We start from the raw sequence: 26,710 nt of genomic DNA on the forward strand, positions 1-26,710 counted from the left end.
AACGACTCCTGCGAACAATTGACGACGCTTCCGAACCCCCGCGCATGTTTGGCGAACTTTTGGAGCCTAAAATACGAATGTTGGACTTTGCCATTTTTTCGACATTCGCATCCTTCGCGAACCGTTCGTGTGTCCCGTGAAAACCCACCTTATCTCTCGAAATCACCAAGGGTATGCGAAGCTGAAACGCAGGAAAGCAATGTGTTATTATTATTAAATAGTGTTGGTGTGTTATTATTATGAAATAAGGTTCGTGTGTTATCTATCTATAATGCCAGTAATCTCTGTGTGTCTGTCTGTGTGTCTGTGACCGCTGTTTCTCGACAACCACGGGTCCGATATACTTGAAACTTGCCAGGTATATTGCTGGGGACCCGAGGATGTGCCTTTTCAAGGTTTGAAATTAATCGGACAAGTACCTACCGAGCTATGTCCAAAAAACGCTTCAACCAATCAGAGAGCAGCGAGCTATCACGTGTGCCGAACCGTTAATGCAATGCAAGCGTTAATGCGTTAATGCAAGGCTTTTCTTTTTTCCCCTCTTCTCTTTCTACTTTTCCTTGCGATTAAATTGCAAACAGCCAAAATACGTTGGCGCTAATTGAATAATTGGCCATTAACACTAAAATAATCGTAACTGCGATATGCCAACTTCCGGACAGTGCAGCCTTCCATGTTGTTGTTGTTTGCAGCAGCTGTTTGCAGCAAGGCAAGGCTTTTCTTTTTTTCCCTCTTCTCTTTCTACTTTGCCTTGCGATTAAATTGCAAACAGCCAAAATACGTTGGCGCTAATTGAATAATTGGGCATTATGTTTTACAACTAATAAAAACGAATTTGCGATTCATTCGCTTTCCTGCGCGTTTGTGTACGCGATGGCGATTTCTTTACCAAACTCCGGAAGCCGTTCGCTTTGGACCGAACCATTGCATGTAAATAGAGGGGGGGGATTGTCACCACTCGCAAGCCGTTCGCTTTGGACCAAACCATTTCATGTAAATAGGGGGGGGGATATCGCGTGTGCCGAACGTGGAGGACACACTCTGCCTCGGATGGCACATTTGAGAGCGTATTCATTTATTTCACGTTTGCAAACTATGTTGGCGTTAAACTATGTTTTAAAACTAATAAAACCGAATTTGCGATTCATTCGCTTTCCTGCGCGTTTGTGCACGCGATGGCGATTTCTTTACCAAACTCCGGAAGCCGTTCGCTTTGGACCAAACCATTGCATGTAAATAGAGGGGGGGGGGGGGTTGTCACCGTACTCGCAAGCCGTTCGCTTTGGACCAAACCATTTCATGTAAATAGAGGGGGGGGATATAATTTTAGATATAGATATAGTACGGGCAATGCCCTAGTTATTATTAAATAGTGTTGCTGTGTTTTTATTATTAAATAGTGTTGGCGTGTTTTTATTATTAAATAGTGTTGGTGTGTTATTATTATGAAATAATGTTAGTGTGTTTTTATTATTAAATAGTGTTGGTGAAGCACGGTGTCACGCGCGCTGCTTGTAAGCAAGTAGGAAGCGGACAACGCGGTAAGTTGTAAGAGTCTTTATTCAAGAGCTCCACTGAAACACTGGAGCGTTCCGGGCTGCGCGCCCGGTGTATATCCCGCGGCCACGCCTACCCCTCGGGCGTGACCGCCGCCCACTTGGTGCGCGGAATGATGCTCTCGCGCCAGTGAGCTTTCGTCTCCGCCACACGCGCCCCCCCAGAATTCCCGCGCACCTGGAGGGCCAGTTTGCGGGGCAAACGGATGACCCGGCCGAAGCGCCCTCTGGCGATTGGCGGCGTCCAGGGTGCAGGGATGCCAGCTGGGATGCCTCCGGCTGCACCCGGGATGGGTGCAGGCTCGGGGTGCGGCGTGCCGGTGGGGCTGGGGGGTGCCGGGGGTCCGCCCGCTGGGGGGCGGCCCCGACGCGGGGGCCGAGCCACTGGCGGTGGGTGGTCCACGTCAAGGTGGGCCGGCTTGAGGCGGTCTATGGAGACACGGTCAGGAGTGCCGCCGATGTCCAAGGTGAAATGTTTCACCCCGGTCTCCAGCACATGGAAAGGCCCGTCGTACGGGGGCTGCAGTGGTGTCCGGTGGGCGTCGTGCCGGACGAAGACGTACTCCGCGGTGCGAAGCTCCGGGGCGACGTGCGTAGGTGGGTGCCCGTGGTGCGCCGTGGGCACCGGGGCGAACCTCTGGGCGGTCTCCTGCAGCGCGGAGCGCTCCTGCGCCGTGGACCATGGTGCCGTGGAGTCGGGGAGGAACTCGACCGGCACCCGCAGCGGTTGCCCGAAGACCAACTCCGCCGCGGATGCGCGCAGGTCATCCTTGGGCGCCGTCCGGAGGCCCAGCAGCACCCAGGGGAGCCTGTCGACCCAGCTGCCGTCGCGGAGGGTCGCCCGGAGCGCGGCCTTCAACGAGCGGTGGAACCGCTCGCACAGGCTGTTAGCCTGGGAGTGGAAGGCCATGGTGCGGTGTTTTTTCCACACTATTACAAGTGCAAAAGTGGTTTCCTGCACCAACACAAGTGCGAAAAGTGGTTTTTCAACACTAACACAAGTGCGAAAAGTGGTTTTTCAACACTATCACAAGTGCAACAAGTGTTTTATCCACACTAATACAAGTGCAAAAGTGGTTTCCTGCACCAACACAAGTGCGAAAAGTGGTTTTTCAACACTAACACAAGTGCGAAAAGTGTTTTTACAACACTAACACAAGTGCGAAAAGTGGTTTTTCAACACTAACACAAGTGCGAAAAGTGTTTTTTCCACACTAATACAAGTGCAAAAGTGGTTTCCTGCACCAACACAAGTGCGAAAAGTGGTTTTTCAACACTAACACAAGTGCGAAAAGTGGGTTTTCAACACTATCACAAGTGCAAAAAGTGTTTTGTCCACACTAATACAAGTGCAAAAGTGGTTTCCTGCACCAACACAAGTGCGAAAAGTGGTTTTTCAACACTAACACAAGTGCGAAAAGTGGTTTTGCAACACTAACACAAGTGCGAAAAGTGGTTTTTCAACACTAATACAAGTGCAAAAGTGGTTTCCTGCACCAACACAAGTGGGAAAAGTGGTTTTTCAACACTAACACAAGTGCGAAAAGTGGTTTTTCAACACTATCACAAGTGCAAAAAGTGTTTTTTCCACACTAATACAAGTGCAAAAGTGGTTTCCTGCACCAACACAAGTGCGAAAAGTGGTTTTTCAACACTAACACAAGTGCGAAAAGTGGTTTTTCAACACTAACACAAGTGCGAAAAGTGGTTTTTCAACAATAACACAAGTGCGAAAAGTGGTTTTTCCACACTAATACAAGTGCAAAAGTGGTTTCCTGCACCAACACAAGTGCGAAAAGTGGTTTTTCAACACTATCACAAGTGCGAAAAGTGGTTTTTCAACACTAACACAAGTGCGAAAAGTGGTTTTTCCACACTAATGCAAGTGCAAAAGTGGTTTCCTGCACCCAACACAAGTGCGAAAAGTGGTTTTTCAACACTATCACAAGTGCGAAAAGTGGTTTTTCAACACTAACACAAGTGCGAAAAGTGGTTTTTCAACAATAACACAATTGCGAAAAGTGGTTTTTCCACACTAATACAAGTGCAAAAGTGGTTTCCTGCACCAACACAAGTGCGAAAAGTGGTTTTTCAACACTAACACAAGTGCGAAAAGTGGTTTTTCAACACTAACACAAGTGCGAAAAGTGGTTTTTCAACACTAACACAAGTGCGAAAAGTGGTTTTTCCACACTAATACAAGTGCAAAAGTGGTTTCCTGCACCAACACAAGTGCGAAAAGTGGTTTTTCAACACTAACACAAATGCGAAAAGTGGTTTTTCAACACTATCACAAGTGCAAAAAGTGTTTTTTCCACACTAATACAAGTGCAAAAGTGGTTTCCTGCACCAACACAAGTGCGAAAAGTGGTTTTTCAACACTAACACAAGTGCGAAAAGTGGTTTTTCAACACTAACACAAGTGCGAAAAGTGGTTTTCCCACACTAATACAAGTGCAAAAGTGGTTTCCTGCAACAACACAAGTGCAAAAAGTGGTTTTTCAACACTAACACAAGTGCGAAAAGTGGTTTTTCAACACTATCACAAGTGCAAAAAGTGTTTTTTCCACACTAATACAAGTGCAAAAGTGGTTTCCTGCACCAACACAAGTGCGAAAAGTGGTTTTTCAACACTAACACAAGTGCGAAAAGTTGTATTTCAACACTAACACAAGTGCGAAAAGTGGTTTTTCAACACTAACACAAGTGCGAAAAGTGGTTTTGCCACACTAATACAAGTGCAAAAGTGGTTTCCTGCACCAACAGAAGTGCGAAAAGTGGTTTTTCAACACTAACACAAATGCGAAAAGTGGTTTTTCAACACTATCACAAGTGCAAAAAGTGTTTTTTCCACACTAATACAAGTGCAAAAGTGGTTTCCTGCACCAACACAAGTGCGAAAAGTGGTTTTTCAACACTATCAAGTGCGAAAAGTGGTTTTTCAACACTAACACAAGTGCGAAAAGTGGTTTTTCCACACTAATGCAAGTGCAAAAGTGGTTTCCTGCACCAACACAAGTGCGAAAAGTGGTTTTTCAACACTATCACAAGTGCAAAAAGTGTTTTTTCCACACTAATACAAGTGCAAAAGTGGTTGCCTGCACCAACACAAGTGCGAAAAGTGGTTTTTCAACACTAACACAAGTGCGAAAAGTGGTTTTTCAACACTAACACAAGTGCGAAAAGTGGTTTTTCAACACTAAAACAAGTGCGAAAAGTGGTTTTTCAACAATAACACAAGTGCGAAAAGTGGTTTTTTCCACACTAATACAAGTGCAAAAGTGGTTTCCTGCACCAACACAAGTGCGAAAAGTGGTTTTTCAACACTAACACAAGTGCGAAATGTGGCTTTTCAACACTAACACAAGTGCGAAAAGTGGTTTTTCAACACTAACACAAGTGTGAAAAGTGGTTTTTCCACACTAATACAAGTGCAAAAGTGGTTTCCTGCACCAACACAAGTGTGAAAAGTGGTTTTTCAACACTAACACAAATGCGAAAAGTGGTTTTTCAATACTTTCGCAAGTGCAACAAGTGTTTTTTCCACACTAATACAAGTGAAATAGTGGTTTCCTGCACCAACACAAGTGCGAAAAGTGGTTTTTCAACACTAACACAAGTGCGAAAAGTGGTTTTTCCACACTAATACAAGTGCAAAAGTGGTTTCCTGCACCAACACAAGTGCGAAAAGTGGTTTTTCAACACTAACACAAGTGCGAAAAGTGGTTTTTCAACACTAACACAAGTGCGAAAAGTGATTTTTCCACACTAATACAAGTGCAAAAGTGGTTTCCTGCATCAATACAAGTGCGAAAAGTGGTTTTTCAACACTAACACAAGTGCGAAAAGTGGTTTTTCAACACTATCACAAGTGCAAAAAGTGTTTTTTCCACACTAATACAAGTGCAAAAGTGGTTTCCTGCACCAACACAAGTGCGAAAAGTGGTTTTTCAACACTAACACAAGTGCGAATAGTGGTTTTTCAACACTAACACAAGTGCGAAAAGTGGTTTTTCAACACTATCACAAGTGCAACAAGTGTTTTTTCCACACTAATACAAGTGCAAAAGTGGTTTCCTGCACCAACACAAGTGCGAAAAGTGATTTTTCAACACTAACACAAGTGCGAAAAGTGGTTTTTCAACACTACCACAAGTGCGAAAAGTGGTTTTTCAACACTAACACAAGTGCGAAAAGTGTTTTTTCCACACTAATACAAGTGCAAAAGTGGTTTCCTGCACCAACACAAGTGCGAAAAGTGGTTTTTCAACACTAACACAAGTGCGAAAAGTGGTTTTTCAACACTATCACAAGTGCAAAAAGTGTTTTTTCCACACTAATACAAGTGCAAAAGTGGTTTCCTGCACCAACACAAGTGCGAAAAGTGGTTTTTCAACACTAACACAAGTGCAAAAAGTGGTTTTTCAACACTAACACAAGTGCGAAAAGTGGTTTTTCAACACTAACACAAGTGCGAAAAGTGGTTTTTCCACACTAATACAAGTGCAAAAGTGGTTTCCTGCACCAACACAAGTGCGAAAAGTGGTTTTTCAACAATAACACAAGTGCGAAAAGTGGTTTTTCAACACTATCACAAGTGCAAAAGTGTTTTTTCCACACTAATACAAGTGCAAAAGTGGTTTCCTGCACCAACACAAGTGCGAAAAGTGGTTTTTCAACACTAACACAAGTGCGAAAAGTGGTTTTCCCACACTAATACAAGTGCAAAAGTGGTTTCCTGCAACAACACAAGTGCGAAAAGTGGTTTTTCAACACTAACACAAGTGCGAAAAGTGGTTTTTCAACACTATCACAAGTGCAAAAAGTGTTTTTTCCACACTAATACAAGTGCAAAAGTGGTTTCCTGCACCAACACAAGTGCGAAAAGTGGTTTTTCAACACTAACACAAGTGCGAAAAGTGGTTTTTCAACACTAACACAAGTGCGAAAAGTGGTTTTTCAACACTAACACAAGTGCGAAAAGTGGTTTTTCCACACTAATTCAAGTGCAAAAGTGGTTTCCTGCACCAACAGAAGTGCGAAAAGTGGTTTTTCAACACTAACACAAATGCGAAAAGTGGTTTTTCAACACTATCACAAGTGCAAAAAGTGTTTTTTCCACACTAATACAAGTGCAAAAGTGGTTTCCTGCACCAACACAAGTGCGAAAAGTGGTTTTTCAACACTATCACAAGTGCGAAAAGTGGTTTTTCAACACTAACACAAGTGCGAAAAGTGGTTTTTCCACACTAATGCAAGTGCAAAAGTGGTTTCCTGCACCAACACAAGTGCGAAAAGTGGTTTTTCAACACTATCACAAGTGCAAAAAGTGTTTTTTCCACACTAATACAAGTGCAAAAGTGGTTTCCTGCACCAACACAAGTGCGAAAAGTGGTTTTTCAACACTAACACAAGTGCGAAAAGTGGTTTTTCAACACTAATACAAGTGCAAAAGTGGTTTCCTGCACCAACACAAGTGCGAAAAGTGGTTTTTCAACACTAACACAAGTGCGAAAAGTGGTTTTTCAACACTATCACAAGTTGAAAAAGTGTTTTTTCCACACTAATACAAGTGCAAAAGTGGTTTCCTGCACCAACACAAGTGCGAAAAGTGGTTTTTCAACACTAACACAAGTGCGAAAAGTGGTTTTTCAACACTATCACAAGTGCAAAAAGTGTTTTTTCCACACTAATACAAGTGCAAAAGTGGTTTCCTGCACCAACACAAGTGCGAAAAGTGGTTTTTCAACACTAACACAAGTGCAAAAAGTGGTTTTTCAACACTAACACAAGTGCGAAAAGTGGTTTTTCAACACTAACACCAGTGCGAAAAGTGGTTTTTCAACACTAACACAAGTGCAAAAAGTGTTTTTTCCACACTAATACAAGTGCAAAAGTGGTTTCCTGCACCAACACAAGTGCGAAAAGTGTTTTTTCAACACTAACACAAGTGCGAAAAGTTGTTTTTCAACACTAACACAAGTGCGAAAAGTGGTTTTTCAACACTAACACAAGTGCGAAAAGTGGTTTTGCCACACTAATACAAGTGCAAAAGTGGTTTCCTGCACCAACAGAAGTGCGAAAAGTGATTTTTCAACACTAACACAAGTGCGAAAAGTGGTTTTTCAACACTACCACAAGTGCGAAAAGTGGTTTTTCAACACTAACACAAGTGCGAAAAGTGTTTTTTCCACACTAATACAAGTGCAAAAGTGGTTTCCTGCACCAACACAAGTGCGAAAAGTGGTTTTTCAACACTAACACAAGTGCGAAAAGTGGTTTTTCAACACTATCAAAAGTGCAAAAAGTGTTTTTTCCACACTAATACAAGTGCAAAAGTGGTTTCCTGCACCAACACAAGTGCGAAAAGTGGTTTTTCAACACTAACACAAGTGCAAAAAGTGGTTTTTCAACACTAACACAAGTGCGAAAAGTGGTTTTTCAACACTAACACAAGTGCGAAAAGTGGTTTTTCAACACTAACACAAGTGCGAAAAGTGGTTTTCCCACACTAATACAAGTGCAAAAGTGGTTTCCTGCAACAACACAAGTGCGAAAAGTGGTTTTTCAACACTAACACAAGTGCGAAAAGTGGTTTTTCAACACTATCACAAGTGCAAAAACTGTTTTTTCCACACTAATACAAATGCAAAAGTGGTTTCCTGCACCAACACAAGTGCGAAAAGTTGTTTTTCAACACTAACACAAGTGCGAAAAGTTGTTTTTCAACACTAACACAAGTGCGAAAAGTGGTTTTTCAACACTAACACAAATGCGAAAAGTGGTTTTTCAACACTATCACAAGTGCAAAAAGTGTTTTTTCCACACTAATACAAGTGCAAAAGTGGTTTCCTGCACCAACACAAGTGCGAAAAGTGGTTTTTCAACACTAACACAAGTGCGAAAAGTGGTTTTTCAACACTAACACAAGTGCGAAAAGTGGTTTTCCCACACTAATACAAGTGCAAAAGTGGTTTCCTGCAACAACACAAGTGCAAAAAGTGGTTTTTCAACACTAACACAAGTGCGAAAAGTGGTTTTTCAACACTATCACAAGTGCAAAAAGTGTTTTTTCCACACTAATACAAGTGCAAAAGTGGTTTCCTGCACCAACACAAGTGCGAAAAGTGGTTTTTCAACACTAACACAAGTGCGAAAAGTTGTATTTCAACACTAACACAAGTGCGAAAAGTGGTTTTTCAACACTAATACAAGTGCAAAAGTGGTTTCCTGCACCAACAGAAGTGCGAAAAGTGGTTTTTCAACACTAACACAAATGCGAAAAGTGGTTTTTCAACACTATCACAAGTGCAAAAAGTGTTTTTTCCACACTAATACAAGTGCAAAAGTGGTTTCCTGCACCAACACAAGTGCGAAAAGTGGTTTTTCAACACTATCAAGTGCGAAAAGTGGTTTTTCAACACTAACACAAATGCGAAAAGTGGTTTTTCAACACTATCACAAGTGCAAAAAGTGTTTTTTCCACACTAATACAAGTGCAAAAGTGATTTCCTGCACCAACACAAGTGCGAAAAGTGGTTTTTCAACACTATCAAGTGCGAAAAGTGGTTTTTCAACACTAACACAAGTGCGAAAAGTGGTTTTTCCACACTAATGCAAGTGCAAAAGTGGTTTCCTGCACCAACACAAGTGCGAAAAGTGGTTTTTCAACACTATCACAAGTGCAAAAAGTGTTTTTTCCACACTAATACAAGTGCAAAAGTGGTTGCCTGCACCAACACAAGTGCGAAAAGTGGTTTTTCAACACTAACACAAGTGCGAAAAGTGGTTTTTCAACACTAACACAAGTGCGAAAAGTGGTTTTTCAACACTAAAACAAGTGCGAAAAGTGGTTTTTCAACAATAACACAAGTGCGAAAAGTGGTTTTTTCCACACTAATACAAGTGCAAAAGTGGTTTCCTGCACCAACACAAGTGCGAAAAGTGGTTTTTCAACACTAACACAAGTGCGAAATGTGGTTTTTCAACACTAACACAAGTGCGAAAAGTGGTTTTTCAACACTAACACAAGTGCGAAAAGTGGTTTTTCCACACTAATACAAGTGCAAAAGTGGTTTCCTGCACCAACACAAGTGCGAAAAGTGGTTTTTCAACACTAACACAAGTGCGAAAAGTGGTTTTTCCACACTAATACAAGTGCAAAAGTGGTTTCCTGCACCAACACAAGTGCGAAAAGTGGTTTTTCAACACTAACACAAGTGCGAAAAGTGGTTTTTCAACACTAACACAAGTGCGAAAAGTGATTTTTCCACACTAATACAAGTGCAAAAGTGGTTTCCTGCATCAACACAAGTGCGAAAAGTGGTTTTTCAACACTAACACAAGTGCGAAAAGTGGTTTTTCAACACTATCACAAGTGCAAAAAGTGTTTTTTCCACACTAATACAAGTGCAAAAGTGGTTTCCTGCACCAACACAAGTGCGAAAAGTGGTTTTTCAACACTAACACAAGTGCGAATAGTGGTTTTTCAACACTAACACAAGTGCGAAAAGTGGTTTTTCAACACTATCACAAGTGCAACAAGTGTTTTTTCCACACTAATACAAGTGCAAAAGTGGTTTCCTGCACCAACACAAGTGCGAAAAGTGATTTTTCAACACTAACACAAGTGCGAAAAGTGGTTTTTCAACACTACCACAAGTGCGAAAAGTGGTTTTTCAACACTAACACAAGTGCGAAAAGTGTTTTTTCCACACTAATACAAGTGCAAAAGTGGTTTCCTGCACCAACACAAGTGCGAAAAGTGGTTTTTCAACACTAACACAAGTGCGAAAAGTGGTTTTTCAACACTATCACAAGTGCAAAAAGTGTTTTTTCCACACTAATACAAGTGCAAAAGTGGTTTCCTGCACCAACACAAGTGCGAAAAGTGGTTTTTCAACACTAACACAAGTGCAAAAAGTGGTTTTTCAACACTAACACAAGTGCGAAAAGTGGTTTTTCAACACTAACACAAGTGCGAAATGTGGTTTTTCCACACTAATACAAGTGCAAAAGTGGTTTCCTGCACCAACACAAGTGCGAAAAGTGGTTTTTCAACAATAACACAAGTGCGAAAAGTGGTTTTTCAACACTATCACAAGTGCAAAAGTGTTTTTTCCACACTAATACAAGTGCAAAAGTGGTTTCCTGCACCAACACAAGTGCGAAAAGTGGTTTTTCAACACTAACACAAGTGCGAAAAGTGGTTTTCCCACACTAATACAAGTGCAAAAGTGGTTTCCTGCAACAACACAAGTGCGAAAAGTGGTTTTTCAACACTAACACAAGTGCGAAAAGTGGTTTTTCAACACTATCACAAGTGCAAAAAGTGTTTTTTACCACACTAATACAAGTGCAAAAGTGGTTTCCTGCACCAACACAAGTGCGAAAAGTGGTTTTTCAACACTAACACAAGTGCGAAAAGTGGTTTTTCAACACTAACACAAGTGCGAAAAGTGGTTTTTCAACACTAACACAAGTGCGAAAAGTGGTTTTTCCACACTAATTCAAGTGCAAAAGTGGTTTCCTGCACCAACAGAAGTGCGAAAAGTGGTTTTTCAACACTAACACAAATGCGAAAAGTGGTTTTTCAACACTATCACAAGTGCAAAAAGTGTTTTTTCCACACTAATACAAGTGCAAAAGTGGTTTCCTGCACCAACACAAGTGCGAAAAGTGGTTTTTCAACACTATCACAAGTGCGAAAAGTGGTTTTTCAACACTAACACAAGTGCGAAAAGTGGTTTTTCCACACTAATGCAAGTGCAAAAGTGGTTTCCTGCACCAACACAAGTGCGAAAAGTGGTTTTTCAACACTATCACAATTGCAAAAAGTGTTTTTTCCACACTAATACAAGTGCAAAAGTGGTTTCCTGCACCAACACAAGTGCGAAAAGTGGTTTTTCAACACTAACACAAGTGCGAAAAGTGGTTTTTCAACACTAATACAAGTGCAAAAGTGGTTTCCTGCACCAACACAAGTGCGAAAAGTGGTTTTTCAACACTAACACAAGTGCGAAAAGTGGTTTTTCAACACTATCACAAGTGCAAAAAGTGTTTTTTCCACACTAATACAAGTGCAAAAGTGGTTTCCTGCACCAACACAAGTGCGAAAAGTGGTTTTTCAACACTAACACAAGTGCGAATAGTGGTTTTTCAACACTAACACAAGTGCGAAAAGTGGTTTTTCAACACTATCACAAGTGCAACAAGTGTTTTTTCCACACTAATACAAGTGCAAAAGTGGTTTCCTGCACCAACACAAGTGCGAAAACTGATTTTTCAACACTAACACAAGTGCGTAAAGTGGTTTTTCAACACTAACACAAATGCGAAAAGTGGTTTTTCAATACTTTCGCAAGTGCAACAAGTGTTTTTTCCACACTAATACAAGTGAAATAGTGGTTTCCTGCACCAACACAAGTGCGAAAAGTGGTTTTTCAACACTAACACAAGTGCGAAAAGTGGTTTTTCCACACTAATACAAGTGCAAAAGTGGTTTCCTGCACCAACACAAGTGCGAAAAGTGGTTTTTCAACACTAACACAAGTGCGAAAAGTGGTTTTTCAACACTAACACAAGTGCGAAAAGTGATTTTTCCACACTAATACAAGTGCAAAAGTGGTTTCCTGCATCAACACAAGTGCGAAAAGTGGTTTTTCAACACTAACACAAGTGCGAAAAGTGGTTTTTCAACACTATCACAAGTGCAAAAAGTGTTTTTTCCACACTAATACAAGTGCAAAAGTGGTTTCCTGCACCAACACAAGTGCGAAAAGTGGTTTTTCAACACTAACACAAGTGCGAATAGTGGTTTTTCAACACGAACACAAGTGCGAAAAGTGGTTTTTCAACACTATCACAAGTGCAACAAGTGTTTTTTCCACACTAATACAAGTGCAAAAGTGGTTTCCTGCACCAACACAAGTGCGAAAAGTGATTTTTCAACACTAACACAAGTGCGAAAAGTGGTTTTTCAACACTACCACAAGTGCGAAAAGTGGTTTTTCAACACTAACACAAGTGCGAAAAGTGTTTTTTCCACACTAATACAAGTGCAAAAGTGGTTTCCTGCACCAACACAAGTGCGAAAAGTGGTTTTTCAACACTAACACAAGTGCGAAAAGTGGTTTTTCAACACTATCACAAGTGCAAAAAGTGTTTTTTCCACACTAATACAAGTGCAAAAGTGGTTTCCTGCACCAACACAAGTGCGAAAAGTGGTTTTTCAACACTAACACAAGTGCAAAAAGTGGTTTTTCAACACTAACACAAGTGCGAAAAGTGGTTTTTCAACACTAACACAAGTGCGAAAAGTGGTTTTTCAACACTAACACAAGTGCGAAAAGTGGTTTTCCCACACTAATACAAGTGCAAAAGTGGTTTCCTGCAACAACACAAGTGCGAAAAGTGGTTTTTCAACACTAACACAAGTGCGAAAAGTGGTTTTTCAACACTATCACAAGTGCAAAAAGTGTTTTTTCCACACTAATACAAGTGCAAAAGTGGTTTCCTGCACCAACACAAGTGCGAAAAGTGTTTTTTCAACACTAACACAAGTGCGAAAAGTTGTTTTTCAACACTAACACAAGTGCGAAAAGTGGTTTTTCAACACTAACACAAGTGCGAAAAGTGGTTTTGCCACACTAATACAAGTGCAAAAGTGGTTTCCTGCACCAACAGAAGTGCGAAAAGTGATTTTTCAACACTAACACAAGTGCGAAAAGTGGTTTTTCAACACTACCACAAGTGCGAAAAGTGGTTTTTCAACACTAACACAAGTGCGAAAAGTGTTTTTTCCACACTAATACAAGTGCAAAAGTGGTTTCCTGCACCAACACAAGTGCGAAAAGTGGTTTTTCAACACTAACACAAGTGCGAAAAGTGGTTTTTCAACACTATCAAAAGTGCAAAAAGTGTTTTTTCCACACTAATACAAGTGCAAAAGTGGTTTCCTGCACCAACACAAGTGCGAAAAGTGGTTTTTCAACACTAACACAAGTGCAAAAAGTGGTTTTTCAACACTAACACAAGTGCGAAAAGTGGTTTTTCAACACTAACACAAGTGCGAAAAGTGGTTTTTCAACACTAACACAAGTGCGAAAAGTGGTTTTCCCACACTAATACAAGTGCAAAAGTGGTTTCCTGCAACAACACAAGTGCGAAAAGTGGTTTTTCAACACTAACACAAGTGCGAAAAGTGGTTTTTCAACACTATCACAAGTGCAAAAACTGTTTTTTCCACACTAATACAAGTGCAAAAGTGGTTTCCTGCACCAACACAAGTGCGAAAAGTTGTTTTTCAACACTAACACAAGTGCGAAAAGTTGTTTTTCAACACTAACACAAGTGCGAAAAGTGGTTTTTCAACACTAACACAAATGCGAAAAGTGGTTTTTCAACACTATCACAAGTGCAAAAAGTGTTTTTTCCACACTAATACAAGTGCAAAAGTGGTTTCCTGCACCAACACAAGTGCGAAAAGTGGTTTTTCAACACTATCAAGTGCGAAAAGTGGTTTTTCAACACTAACACAAGTGCGAAAAGTGGTTTTTCCACACTAATGCAAGTGCAAAAGTGGTTTCCTGCACCAACACAAGTGCGAAAAGTGGTTTTTCAACACTATCACAAGTGCAAAAAGTGTTTTTTCCACACTAATACAAGTGCAAAAGTGGTTGCCTGCACCAACACAAGTGCGAAAAGTGGTTTTTCAACACTAACACAAGTGCGAAAAGTGGTTTTTCAACACTAACACAAGTGCGAAAAGTGGTTTTTCAATACTAACACAAGTGCGAAAAGTGGTTTTTCAACAATAACACAAGTGCGAAAAGTGGTTTTTCCACACTAATACAAGTGCAAAAGTGGTTTCCTGCACCAACACAAGTGCGAAAAGTGGTTTTTCAACACTAACACAAGTGCGAAATGTGGTTTTTCAACACTAACACAAGTGCGAAAAGTGGTTTTTCAACACTAACACAAGTGCGAAAAGTGGTTTTTCCACACTGATACAAGTGCAAAAGTGGTTTCCTGCACCAACACAAGTGCGAAAAGTGGTTTTTCAACACTAACACAAATGCGAAAAGTGGTTTTTCAATACTTTCGCAAGTGCAACAAGTGTTTTTTCCACACTAATACAAGTGAAATAGTGGTTTCCTGCACCAACACAAGTGCGAAAAGTGGTTTTTCAACACTAACACAAGTGCGAAAAGTGGTTTTTCCACACTAATACAAGTGCAAAAGTGGTTTCCTGCACCAACACAAGTGCGAAAAGTGGTTTTTCAACACTAACACAAGTGCGAAAAGTGGTTTTTCAACACTAACACAAGTGCGAAAAGTGATTTTTCCACACTAATACAAGGGCAAAAGTGGTTTCCTGCATCAACACAAGTGCGAAAAGTGGTTTTTCAACAGTAACACAAGTGCGAAAAGTGGTTTTTCAACACTATCACAAGTGCAAAAAGTGTTTTTTCCACACTAATACAAGTGCAAAAGTGGTTTCCTGCACCAACACAAGTGCGAAAAGTGGTTTTTCAACACTAACACAAGTGCGAATAGTGGTTTTTCAACACTAACACAAGTGCGAAAAGTGGTTTTTCAACACTATCACAAGTGCAACAAGTGTTTTTTCCACACTAATACAAGTGCAAAAGTGGTTTCCTGCACCAACACAAGTGCGAAAAGTGATTTTTCAACACTAACACAAGTGCGAAAAGTGGTTTTTCAACACTACCACAAGTGCGAAAAGTGGTTTTTCAACACTAACACAAGTGCGAAAAGTGTTTTTTCCACACTAATACAAGTGCAAAAGTGGTTTCCTGCACCAACACAAGTGCGAAAAGTGGTTTTTCAACACTAACACAAGTGCGAAAAGTGGTTTTTCAACACTATCACAAGTGCAAAAAGTGTTTTTTCCACACTAATACAAGTGCAAAAGTGGTTTCCTGCACCAACACAAGTGCGAAAAGTGGTTTTTCAACACTAACACAAGTGCAAAAAGTGGTTTTTCAACACTAACACAAGTGCAAAAAGTGGTTTTTCAACACTAACACAAGTGCGAAAAGTGGTTTTTCCACACTAATACAAGTGCAAAAGTGGTTTCCTGCACCAACACAAGTGCGAAAAGTGGTTTTTCAACAATAACACAAGTGCGAAAAGTGGTTTTTCAACACTATCACAAGTGCAAAAGTGTTTTTCCCACACTAATACAAGTGCAAAAGTGGTTTCCTGCACCAACACAATTGCGAAAAGTGGTTTTTCAACACTAACACAAGTGCAAAAAGTGGTTTTTCAACACTAACACAAGTGCGAAAAGTGGTTTTCCCACACTAATACAAGTGCAAAAGTGGTTTCCTGCAACAACACAAGTGCGAAAAGTGGTTTTTCAACACTAACACAAGTGCGAAAAGTGGTTTTTCAACACTATCACAAGTGCAAAAAGTGTTTTTTCCACACTAATACAAGTGCAAAAGTGGTTTCCTGCACCAACACAAGTGCGAAAAGTGGTTTTGCAACACTAACACAAGTGCGAAATGTGGTTTTTCAACACTAACACAAGTGCGAAAAGTGGTTTTTCAACACTAACACAAGTGCGAAAAGTGGTTTTTCCACACTAATACAAGTGCAAAAGTGGTTTCCTGCACCAACACAAGTGTGAAAAGTGGTTTTTCAACACTAACACAAATGCGAAAAGTGGTTTTTCAATACTTTCGCAAGTGCAACAAGTGTTTTTTCCACACTAATACAAGTGAAATAGTGGTTTCCTGCACCAACACAAGTGCGAAAAGTGGTTTTTCAACACTAACACAAGTGCGAAAAGTGGTTTTTCCACACTAATACAAGTGCAAAAGTGGTTTCCTGCACCAACACAAGTGCGAAAAGTGGTTTTTCAACACTAACACAAGTGCGAAAAGTGGTTTTTCAACACTAACACAAGTGCGAAAAGTGATTTTTCCACACTAATACAAGTGCAAAAGTGGTTTCCTGCATCAACACAAGTGCGAAAAGTGGTTTTTCAACACTAACACAAGTGCGAAAAGTGGTTTTTCAACACTATCACAAGTGCAAAAAGTGTTTTTTCCACACTAATACAAGTGCAAAAGTGGTTTCCTGCACCAACACAAGTGCGAAAAGTGGTTTTTCAACACTAACACAAGTGCGAATAGTGGTTTTTCAACACTAACACAAGTGCGAAAAGTGGTTTTTCAACACTATCACAAGTGCAACAAGTGTTTTTCCACACTAATACAAGTGCAAAAGTGGTTTCCTGCACCAACACAAGTGCGAAAAGTGATTTTTCAACACTAACACAAGTGCGAAAAGTGGTTTTTCAACACTACCACAAGTGCGAAAAGTGGTTTTTCAACACTAACACAAGTGCGAAAAGTGTTTTTTCCATACTAATACAAGTGCAAAAGTGGTTTCCTGCACCAACACAAGTGCGAAAAGTGGTTTTTCAACACTAACACAAGTGCGAAAAGTGGTTTTTCAACACTATCACAAGTGCAAAAAGTGTTTTTTCCACACTAATACAAGTGCAAAAGTGGTTTCCTGCACCAACACAAGTGCGAAAAGTGGTTTTTCAACACTAACACAAGTGCAAAAAGTGGTTTTTCAACACTAACACAAGTGCGAAAAGTGGTTTTTCAACACTAACACAAGTGCGAAAAGTGGTTTTTCCACACTAATACAAGTGCAAAAGTGGTTTCCTGCACCAACACAAGTGCGAAAAGTGGTTTTTCAACAATAACACAAGTGCGAAAAGTGGTTTTTCAACACTAACACAAGTGCGAAAAGTGGTTTTTCAACACTAACACAAGTGCGAAAAGTGGTTTTCCCACACTAATACAAGTGCAAAAGTGGTTTCCTGCAACAACACAAGTGCGAAAAGTGGTTTTTCAACACTAACACAAGTGCGAAAAGTGGTTTTTCAACACTATCACAAGTGCAAAAAGTGTTTTTTCCACACTAATACAAGTGCAAAAGTGGTTTCCTGCACCAACACAAGTGCGAAAAGTGGTTTCCTGCACCAACACATGTGCGAAAAGTGGTTTTTCAACACTAACACAAGTGCGAAAAGTGGTTTTTCAACACTAACACAAGTGCGAAAAGTGGTTTTTCAACACTAACACAAGTGCGAAAAGTGGTTTTTCCACACTAATTCAAGTGCAAAAGTGGTTTCCTGCACCAACAGAAGTGCGAAAAGTGGTTTTTCAACACTAACACAAATGCGAAAAGTGGTTTTTCAACACTATCACAAGTGCAAAAAGTGTTTTTTCCACACTAATACAAGTGCAAAAGTGGTTTCCTGCACCAACACAAGTGCGAAAAGTGGTTTTTCAACACTATCACAAGTGCGAAAAGTGGTTTTTCAACACTAACACAAGTGCGAAAAGTGGTTTTTCCACACTAATGCAAGTGCAAAAGTGGTTTCCTGCACCAACACAAGTGCGAAAAGTGGTTTTTCAACACTATCACAAGTGCAAAAAGTGCTTTTTCCACACTAATACAAGTGCAAAAGTGGTTTCCTGCACCAGCACAAGTGCGAAAAGTGGTTTTTCAACACTAACACAAGTGCGAAAAGTGGTTTTTCAACACTAATACAAGTGCAAAAGTGGTTTCCTGCACCAACACAAGTGCGAAAAGTGGTTTTTCAACACTAACACAAGTGCGAAAAGTGGTTTTTCAACACTATCACAAGTTGAAAAAGTGTTTTTTCCACACTAATACAAGTGCAAAAGTGGTTTCCTGCACCAACACAAGTGCGAAAAGTGGTTTTTCAACACTAACACAAGTGCGAAAAGTGGTTTTTCAACACTATCACAAGTGCAAAAAGTGTTTTTTCCACACTAATACAAGTGCAAAAGTGGTTTCCTGCACCAACACAAGTGCGAAAAGTGGTTTTTCAACACTAACACAAGTGCAAAAAGTGGTTTTTCAACACTAACACAAGTGCGAAAAGTGGTTTTTCAACACTAACACAAGTGCGAAAAGTGGTTTTTCAACACTAACACAAGTGCGAAAAGTGGTTTTCCCACACTAATACAAGTGCAAAAGTGGTTTCCTGCAACAACACAAGTGCGAAAAGTGGTTTTTCAACACTAACACAAGTGCGAAAAGTGGTTTTTCAACACTATCACTAGTGCAAAAAGTGTTTTTTCCACACTAATACAAGTGCAAAAGTGGTTTCCTGCACCAACACAAGTGCGAAAAGTGTTTTTTCAACACTAACACAAGTGCGAAAAGTTGTTTTTCAACACTAACACAAGTGCGAAAAGTGGTTTTTCAACACTAACACAAGTGCGAAAAGTGGTTTTGCCACACTAATACAAGTGCAAAAGTGGTTTCCTGCACCAACAGAAGTGCGAAAAGTGATTTTTCAACACTAACACAAGTGCGAAAAGTGGTTTTTCAACACTACCACAAGTGCGAAAAGTGGTTTTTCAACACTAACACAAGTGCGAAAAGTGTTTTTTCCACACTAATACAAGTGCAAAAGTGGTTTCCTGCACCAACACAAGTGCGAAAAGTGGTTTTTCAACACTAACACAAGTGCGAAAAGTGGTTTTTCAACACTATCACAAGTGCAAAAAGTGTTTTTTCCACACTAATACAAGTGCAAAAGTGGTTTCCTGCACCAACACAAGTGCGAAAAGTGGTTTTTCAACACTAACACAAGTGCGAATAGTGGTTTTTCAACACGAACACAAGTGCGAAAAGTGGTTTTTCAACACTATCACAAGTGCAACAAGTGTTTTTTCCACACTAATACAAGTGCAAAAGTGGTTTCCTGCACCAACACAAGTGCGAAAAGTGATTTTTCAACACTAACACAAGTGCGAAAAGTGGTTTTTCAACACTACCACAAGTGCGAAAAGTGGTTTTTCAACACTAACACAAGTGCGAAAAGTGTTTTTTCCACACTAATACAAGTGCAAAAGTGGTTTCCTGCACCAACACAAGTGCGAAAAGTGGTTTTTCAACACTAACACAAGTGCGAAAAGTGGTTTTTCAACACTATCACAAGTGCAAAAAGTGTTTTTTCCACACTAATACAAGTGCAAAAGTGGTTTCCTGCACCAACACAAGTGCGAAAAGTGGTTTTTCAACACTAACACAAGTGCAAAAAGTGGTTTTTCAACACTAACACAAGTGCGAAAAGTGGTTTTTCAACACTAACACAAGTGCGAAAAGTGGTTTTTCAACACTAACACAAGTGCGAAAAGTGGTTTTCCCACACTAATACAAGTGCAAAAGTGGTTTCCTGCAACAACACAAGTGCGAAAAGTGGTTTTTCAACACTAACACAAGTGCGAAAAGTGGTTTTTCAACACTATCACAAGTGCAAAAAGTGTTTTTTCCACACTAATACAAGTGCAAAAGTGGTTTCCTGCACCAACACAAGTGCGAAAAGTGTTTTTTCAACACTAACACAAGTGCGAAAAGTTGTTTTTCAACACTAACACAAGTGCGAAAAGTGGTTTTTCAACACTAACACAAGTGCGAAAAGTGGTTTTGCCACACTAATACAAGTGCAAAAGTGGTTTCCTGCACCAACAGAAGTGCGAAAAGTGATTTTTCAACACTAACACAAGTGCGAAAAGTGGTTTTTCAACACTACCACAAGTGCGAAAAGTGGTTTTTCAACACTAACACAAGTGCGAAAAGTGTTTTTTCCACACTAATACAAGTGCAAAAGTGGTTTCCTGCACCAACACAAGTGCGAAAAGTGGTTTTTCAACACTAACACAAGTGCGAAAAGTGGTTTTTCAACACTATCAAAAGTGCAAAAAGTGTTTTTTCCACACTAATACAAGTGCAAAAGTGGTTTCCTGCACCAACACAAGTGCGAAAAGTGGTTTTTCAACACTAACACAAGTGCAAAAAGTGGTTTTTCAACACTAACACAAGTGCGAAAAGTGGTTTTTCAACACTAACACAAGTGCAAAAAGTGGTTTTTCAACACTAACACAAGTGCGAAAAGTGGTTTTTCAACACTAACACAAGTGCGAAAAGTGGTTTTTCAACACTAACACAAGTGCGAAAAGTGGTTTTCCCACACTAATACAAGTGCAAAAGTGGTTTCCTGCAACAACACAAGTGCGAAAAGTGGTTTTTCAACACTAACACAAGTGCGAAAAGTGGTTTTTCAACACTATCACAAGTGCAAAAAGTGTTTTTTCCACACTAATACAAGTGCAAAAGTGGTTTCCTGCACCAACACAAGTGCGAAAAGTGTTTTTTCAACACTAACACAAGTGCGAAAAGTTGTTTTTCAACACTAACACAAGTGCGAAAAGTGGTTTTTCAACACTAACACAAGTGCGAAAAGTGGTTTTCCCACACTAATACAAGTGCAAAAGTGGTTTCCTGCACCAACAGAAGTGCGAAAAGTGATTTTTCAACACTAACACAAGTGCGAAAAGTGGTTTTTCAACACTACCACAAGTGCGAAAAGTGGTTTTTCAACACTAACACAAGTGCGAAAAGTGTTTTTTCCACACTAATACAAGTGCAAAAGTGGTTTCCTGCACCAACACAAGTGCGAAAAGTGGTTTTTCAACACTAACACAAGTGCGAAAAGTGGTTTTTCAACACTATCAAAAGTGCAAAAAGTGTTTTTTCCACACTAATACAAGTGCAAAAGTGGTTTCCTGCACCAACACAAGTGCGAAAAGTGGTTTTTCAACACTAACACAAGTGCAAAAAGTGGTTTTTCAACACTAACACAAGTGCGAAAAGTGGTTTTTCAACACTAACACAAGTGCGAAAAGTGGTTTTTCAACACTAACACAAGTGCGAAAAGTGGTTTTCCCACACTAATACAAGTGCAAAAGTGGTTTCCTGCAACAACACAAGTGCGAAAAGTGGTTTTTCAACACTAACACAAGTGCGAAAAGTGGTTTTTCAACACTATCACAAGTGCAAAAACTGTTTTTTCCACACTAATACAAGTGCAAAAGTGGTTTCCTGCACCAACACAAGTGCGAAAAGTTGTTTTTCAACACTAACACAAGTGCGAAAAGTTGTTTTTCAACACTAACACAAGTGCGAAAAGTGGTTTTTCAACACTAACACAAATGCGAAAAGTGGTTTTTCAACACTATCACAAGTGCAAAAAGTGTTTTTTCCACACTAATACAAGTGCAAAAGTGGTTTCCTGCACCAACACAAGTGCGAAAAGTGGTTTTTCAACACTATCAAGTGCGAAAAGTGCTTTTTCAACACTAACACAAGTGCGAAAAGTGGTTTTTCCACACTAATGCAAGTGCAAAAGTGGTTTCCTGCACCAACACAAGTGCGAAAAGTGGTTTTTCAACACTATCACAAGTGCAAAAAGTGTTTTTTCCACACTAATACAAGTGCAAAAGTGGTTGCCTGCACCAACACAAGTGCGAAAAGTGGTTTTTCAACACTAACACAAGTGCGAAAAGTGGTTTTTCAACACTAACACAAGTGCGAAAAGTGGTTTTTCAACACTAACACAAGTGCGAAAAGTGGTTTTTCAACAATAACACAAGTGCGAAAAGTGGTTTTTCCACACTAATACAAGTGCAAAAGTGGTTTCCTGCACCAACACAAGTGCGAAAAGTGGTTTTTCAACACTAACACAAGTGCGAAATGTGGTTTTTCAACACTAACACAAGTGCGAAAAGTGGTTTTTCAACACTAACACAAGTGCGAAAAGTGGTTTTTCCACACTGATACAAGTGCAAAAGTGGTTTCCTGCACCAACACAAGTGCGAAAAGTGGTTTTTCAACACTAACACAAATGCGAAAAGTGGTTTTTCAATACTTTCGCAAGTGCAACAAGTGTTTTTTCCACACTAATACAAGTGAAATAGTGGTTTCCTGCACCAACACAAGTGCGAAAAGTGGTTTTTCAACACTAACACAAGTGCGAAAAGTGGTTTTTCCACACTAATACAAGTGCAAAAGTGGTTTCCTGCACCAACACAAGTGCGAAAAGTGGTTTTTCAACACTAACACAAGTGCGAAAAGTGGTTTTTCAACACTAACACAAGTGCGAAAAGTGATTTTTCCACACTAATACAAGTGCAAAAGTGGTTTCCTGCATCAACACAAGTGCGAAAAGTGGTTTTTCAACAGTAACACAAGTGCGAAAAGTGGTTTTTCAACACTATCACAAGTGCAAAAAGTGTTTTTTCCACACTAATACAAGTGCAAAAGTGGTTTCCTGCACCAACACAAGTGCGAAAAGTGGTTTTTCAACACTAACACAAGTGCGAATAGTGGTTTTTCAACACTAACACAAGTGCGAAAAGTGGTTTTTCAACACTATCACAAGTGCAAAAAGTGTTTTTTCCACACTAATACAAGTGCAAAAGTGGTTTCCTGCACCAACACAAGTGCGAAAAGTGGTTTTTCAACACTAACACAAGTGCAAAAAGTGGTTTTTCAACACTAACACAAGTGCAAAAAGTGGTTTTTCAACACTAACACAAGTGCGAAAAGTGGTTTTTCCACACTAATACAAGTGCAAAAGTGGTTTCCTGCACCAACACAAGTGCGAAAAGTGGTTTTTCAACAATAACACAAGTGCGAAAAGTGGTTTTTCAACACTATCACAAGTGCAAAAGTGTTTTTCCCACACTAATACAAGTGCAAAAGTGGTTTCCTGCACCAACACAAGTGCGAAAAGTGGTTTTTCAACACTAACACAAGTGCAAAAAGTGGTTTTTCAACACTAACACAAGTGCGAAAAGTGGTTTTCCCACACTAATACAAGTGCAAAAGTGGTTTCCTGCAACAACACAAGTGCGAAAAGTGGTTTTTCAACACTAACACAAGTGCGAAAAGTGGTTTTTCAACACTATCACAAGTGCAAAAAGTGTTTTTTCCACACTAATACAAGTGCAAAAGTGGTTTCCTGCACCAACACAAGTGCGAAAAGTGGTTTTGCAACACTAACACAAGTGCGAAATGTGGTTTTTCAACACTAACACAAGTGCGAAAAGTGGTTTTTCAACACTAACACAAGTGCGAAAAGTGGTTTTTCCACACTAATACAAGTGCAAAAGTGGTTTCCTGCACCAACACAAGTGTGAAAAGTGGTTTTTCAACACTAACACAAATGCGAAAAGTGGTTTTTCAATACTTTCGCAAGTGCAACAAGTGTTTTTTCCACACTAATACAAGTGAAATAGTGGTTTCCTGCACCAACACAAGTGCGAAAAGTGGTTTTTCAACACTAACACAAGTGCGAAAAGTGGTTTTTCCACACTAATACAAGTGCAAAAGTGGTTTCCTGCACCAACACAAGTGCGAAAAGTGGTTTTTCAACACTAACACAAGTGCGAAAAGTGGTTTTTCAACACTAACACAAGTGCGAAAAGTGATTTTTCCACACTAATACAAGTGCAAAATTGGTTTCCTGCATCAACACAAGTGCGAAAAGTGGTTTTTCAACACTAACACAAGTGCGAAAAGTGGTTTTTCAACACTATCACAAGTGCAAAAAGTGTTTTTTCCACACTAATACAAGTGCAAAAGTGGTTTCCTGCACCAACACAAGTGCGAAAAGTGGTTTTTCAACACTAACACAAGTGCGAATAGTGGTTTTTCAACACTAACACAAGTGCGAAAAGTGGTTTTTCAACACTATCACAAGTGCAACAAGTGTTTTTCCACACTAATACAAGTGCAAAAGTGGTTTCCTGCACCAACACAAGTGCGAAAAGTGATTTTTCAACACTAACACAAGTGCGAAAAGTGGTTTTTCAACACTACCACAAGTGCGAAAAGTGGTTTTTCAACACTAACACAAGTGCGAAAAGTGTTTTTTCCATACTAATACAAGTGCAAAAGTGGTTTCCTGCACCAACACAAGTGCGAAAAGTGGTTTTTCAACACTAACACAAGTGCGAAAAGTGGTTTTTCAACACTATCACAAGTGCAAAAAGTGTTTTTTCCACACTAATACAAGTGCAAAAGTGGTTTCCTGCACCAACACAAGTGCGAAAAGTGGTTTTTCAACACTAACACAAGTGCAAAAAGTGGTTTTTCAACACTAACACAAGTGCGAAAAGTGGTTTTTCAACACTAACACAAGTGCGAAAAGTGGTTTTTCCACACTAATACAAGTGCAAAAGTGGTTTCCTGCACCAACACAAGTGCGAAAAGTGGTTTTTCAACAATAACACAAGTGCGAAAAGTGGTTTTTCAACACTATCACAAGTGCAAAAGTGTTTTTTCCACACTAATACAAGTGCAAAAGTGGTTTCCTGCACCAACACAAGTGCGAAAAGTGGTTTTTCAACACTAACACAAGTGCGAAAAGTGGTTTTCCCACACTAATACAAGTGCAAAAGTGGTTTCCTGCAACAACACAAGTGCGAAAAGTGGTTTTTCAACACTAACACAAGTGCGAAAAGTGGTTTTTCAACACTATCACAAGTGCAAAAAGTGTTTTTTCCACACTAATACAAGTGCAAAAGTGGTTTCCTGCACCAACACAAGTGCGAAAAGTGGTTTTTCAACACTAACACATGTGCGAAAAGTGGTTTTTCAACACTAACACAAGTGCGAAAAGTGGTTTTTCAACACTAACACAAGTGCGAAAAGTGGTTTTTCCACACTAATTCAAGTGCAAAAGTGGTTTCCTGCACCAACAGAACTGCGAAAAGTGGTTTTTCAACACTAACACAAATGCGAAAAGTGGTTTTTCAACACTATCACAAGTGCAAAAAGTGTTTTTTCCACACTAATACAGGTGCAAAAGTGGTTTCCTGCACCAACACAAGTGCGAAAAGTGGTTTTTCAACACTATCACAAGTGCGAAAAGTGGTTTTTCAACACTAACACAAGTGCGAAAAGTGGTTTTTCCACACTAATGCAAGTGCAAAAGTGGTTTCCTGCACCAACACAAGTGCGAAAAGTGGTTTTTCAACACTATCACAAGTGCAAAAAGTGCTTTTTCCACACTAATACAAGTGCAAAAGTGGTTTCCTGCACCAACACAAGTGCGAAAAGTGGTTTTTCAACACTAACACAAGTGCGAAAAGTGGTTTTTCAACACTAATACAAGTGCAAAAGTGGTTTCCTGCACCAACACAAGTGCGAAAAGTGGTTTTTCAACACTAACACAAGTGCGAAAAGTGGTTTTTCAACACTATCACAAGTTGAAAAAGTGTTTTTTCCACACTAATACAAGTGCAAAAGTGGTTTCCTGCACCAACACAAGTGCGAAAAGTGGTTTTTCAACACTAACACAAGTGCGAAAAGTGGTTTTTCAACACTATCACAAGTGCAAAAAGTGTTTTTTCCACACTAATACAAGTGCAAAAGTGGTTTCCTGCACCAACACAAGTGCGAAAAGTGGTTTTTCAACACTAACACAAGTGCAAAAAGTGGTTTTTCAACACTAACACAAGTGCGAAAAGTGGTTTTTCAACACTAACACAAGTGCGAAAAGTGGTTTTTCAACACTAACACAAGTGCGAAAAGTGGTTTTCCCACACTAATACAAGTGCAAAAGTGGTTTCCTGCAACAACACAAGTGCGAAAAGTGGTTTTTCAACACTAACACAAGTGCGAAAAGTGGTTTTTCAACACTATCACTAGTGCAAAAAGTGTTTTTTCCACACTAATACAAGTGCAAAAGTGGTTTCCTGCACCAACACAAGTGCGAAAAGTGTTTTTTCAACACTAACACAAGTGCGAAAAGTTGTTTTTCAACACTAACACAAGTGCGAAAAGTGGTTTTTCAACACTAACACAAGTGCGAAAAGTGGTTTTGCCACACTAATACAAGTGCAAAAGTGGTTTCCTGCACCAACAGAAGTGCGAAAAGTGATTTTTCAACACTAACACAAGTGCGAAAAGTGGTTTTTCAACACTACCACAAGTGCGAAAAGTGGTTTTTCAACACTAACACAAGTGCGAAAAGTGTTTTTTCCACACTAATACAAGTGCAAAAGTGGTTTCCTGCACCAACACAAGTGCGAAAAATGGTTTTTCAACACTAACACAAGTGCGAAAAGTGGTTTTTCAACACTATCACAAGTGCAAAAAGTGTTTTTTCCACACTAATACAAGTGCAAAAGTGGTTTCCTGCACCAACACAAGTGCGAAAAGTGGTTTTTCAACACTAACACAAGTGCGAATAGTGGTTTTTCAACACGAACACAAGTGCG

Source organism: Myxine glutinosa, chromosome 1, assembly GCF_964187855.1.
Source record: "Myxine glutinosa chromosome 1, kmMyxGlut1.1, whole genome shotgun sequence".
NCBI classification, from domain to species: domain Eukaryota; kingdom Metazoa; phylum Chordata; class Myxini; order Myxiniformes; family Myxinidae; genus Myxine; species Myxine glutinosa.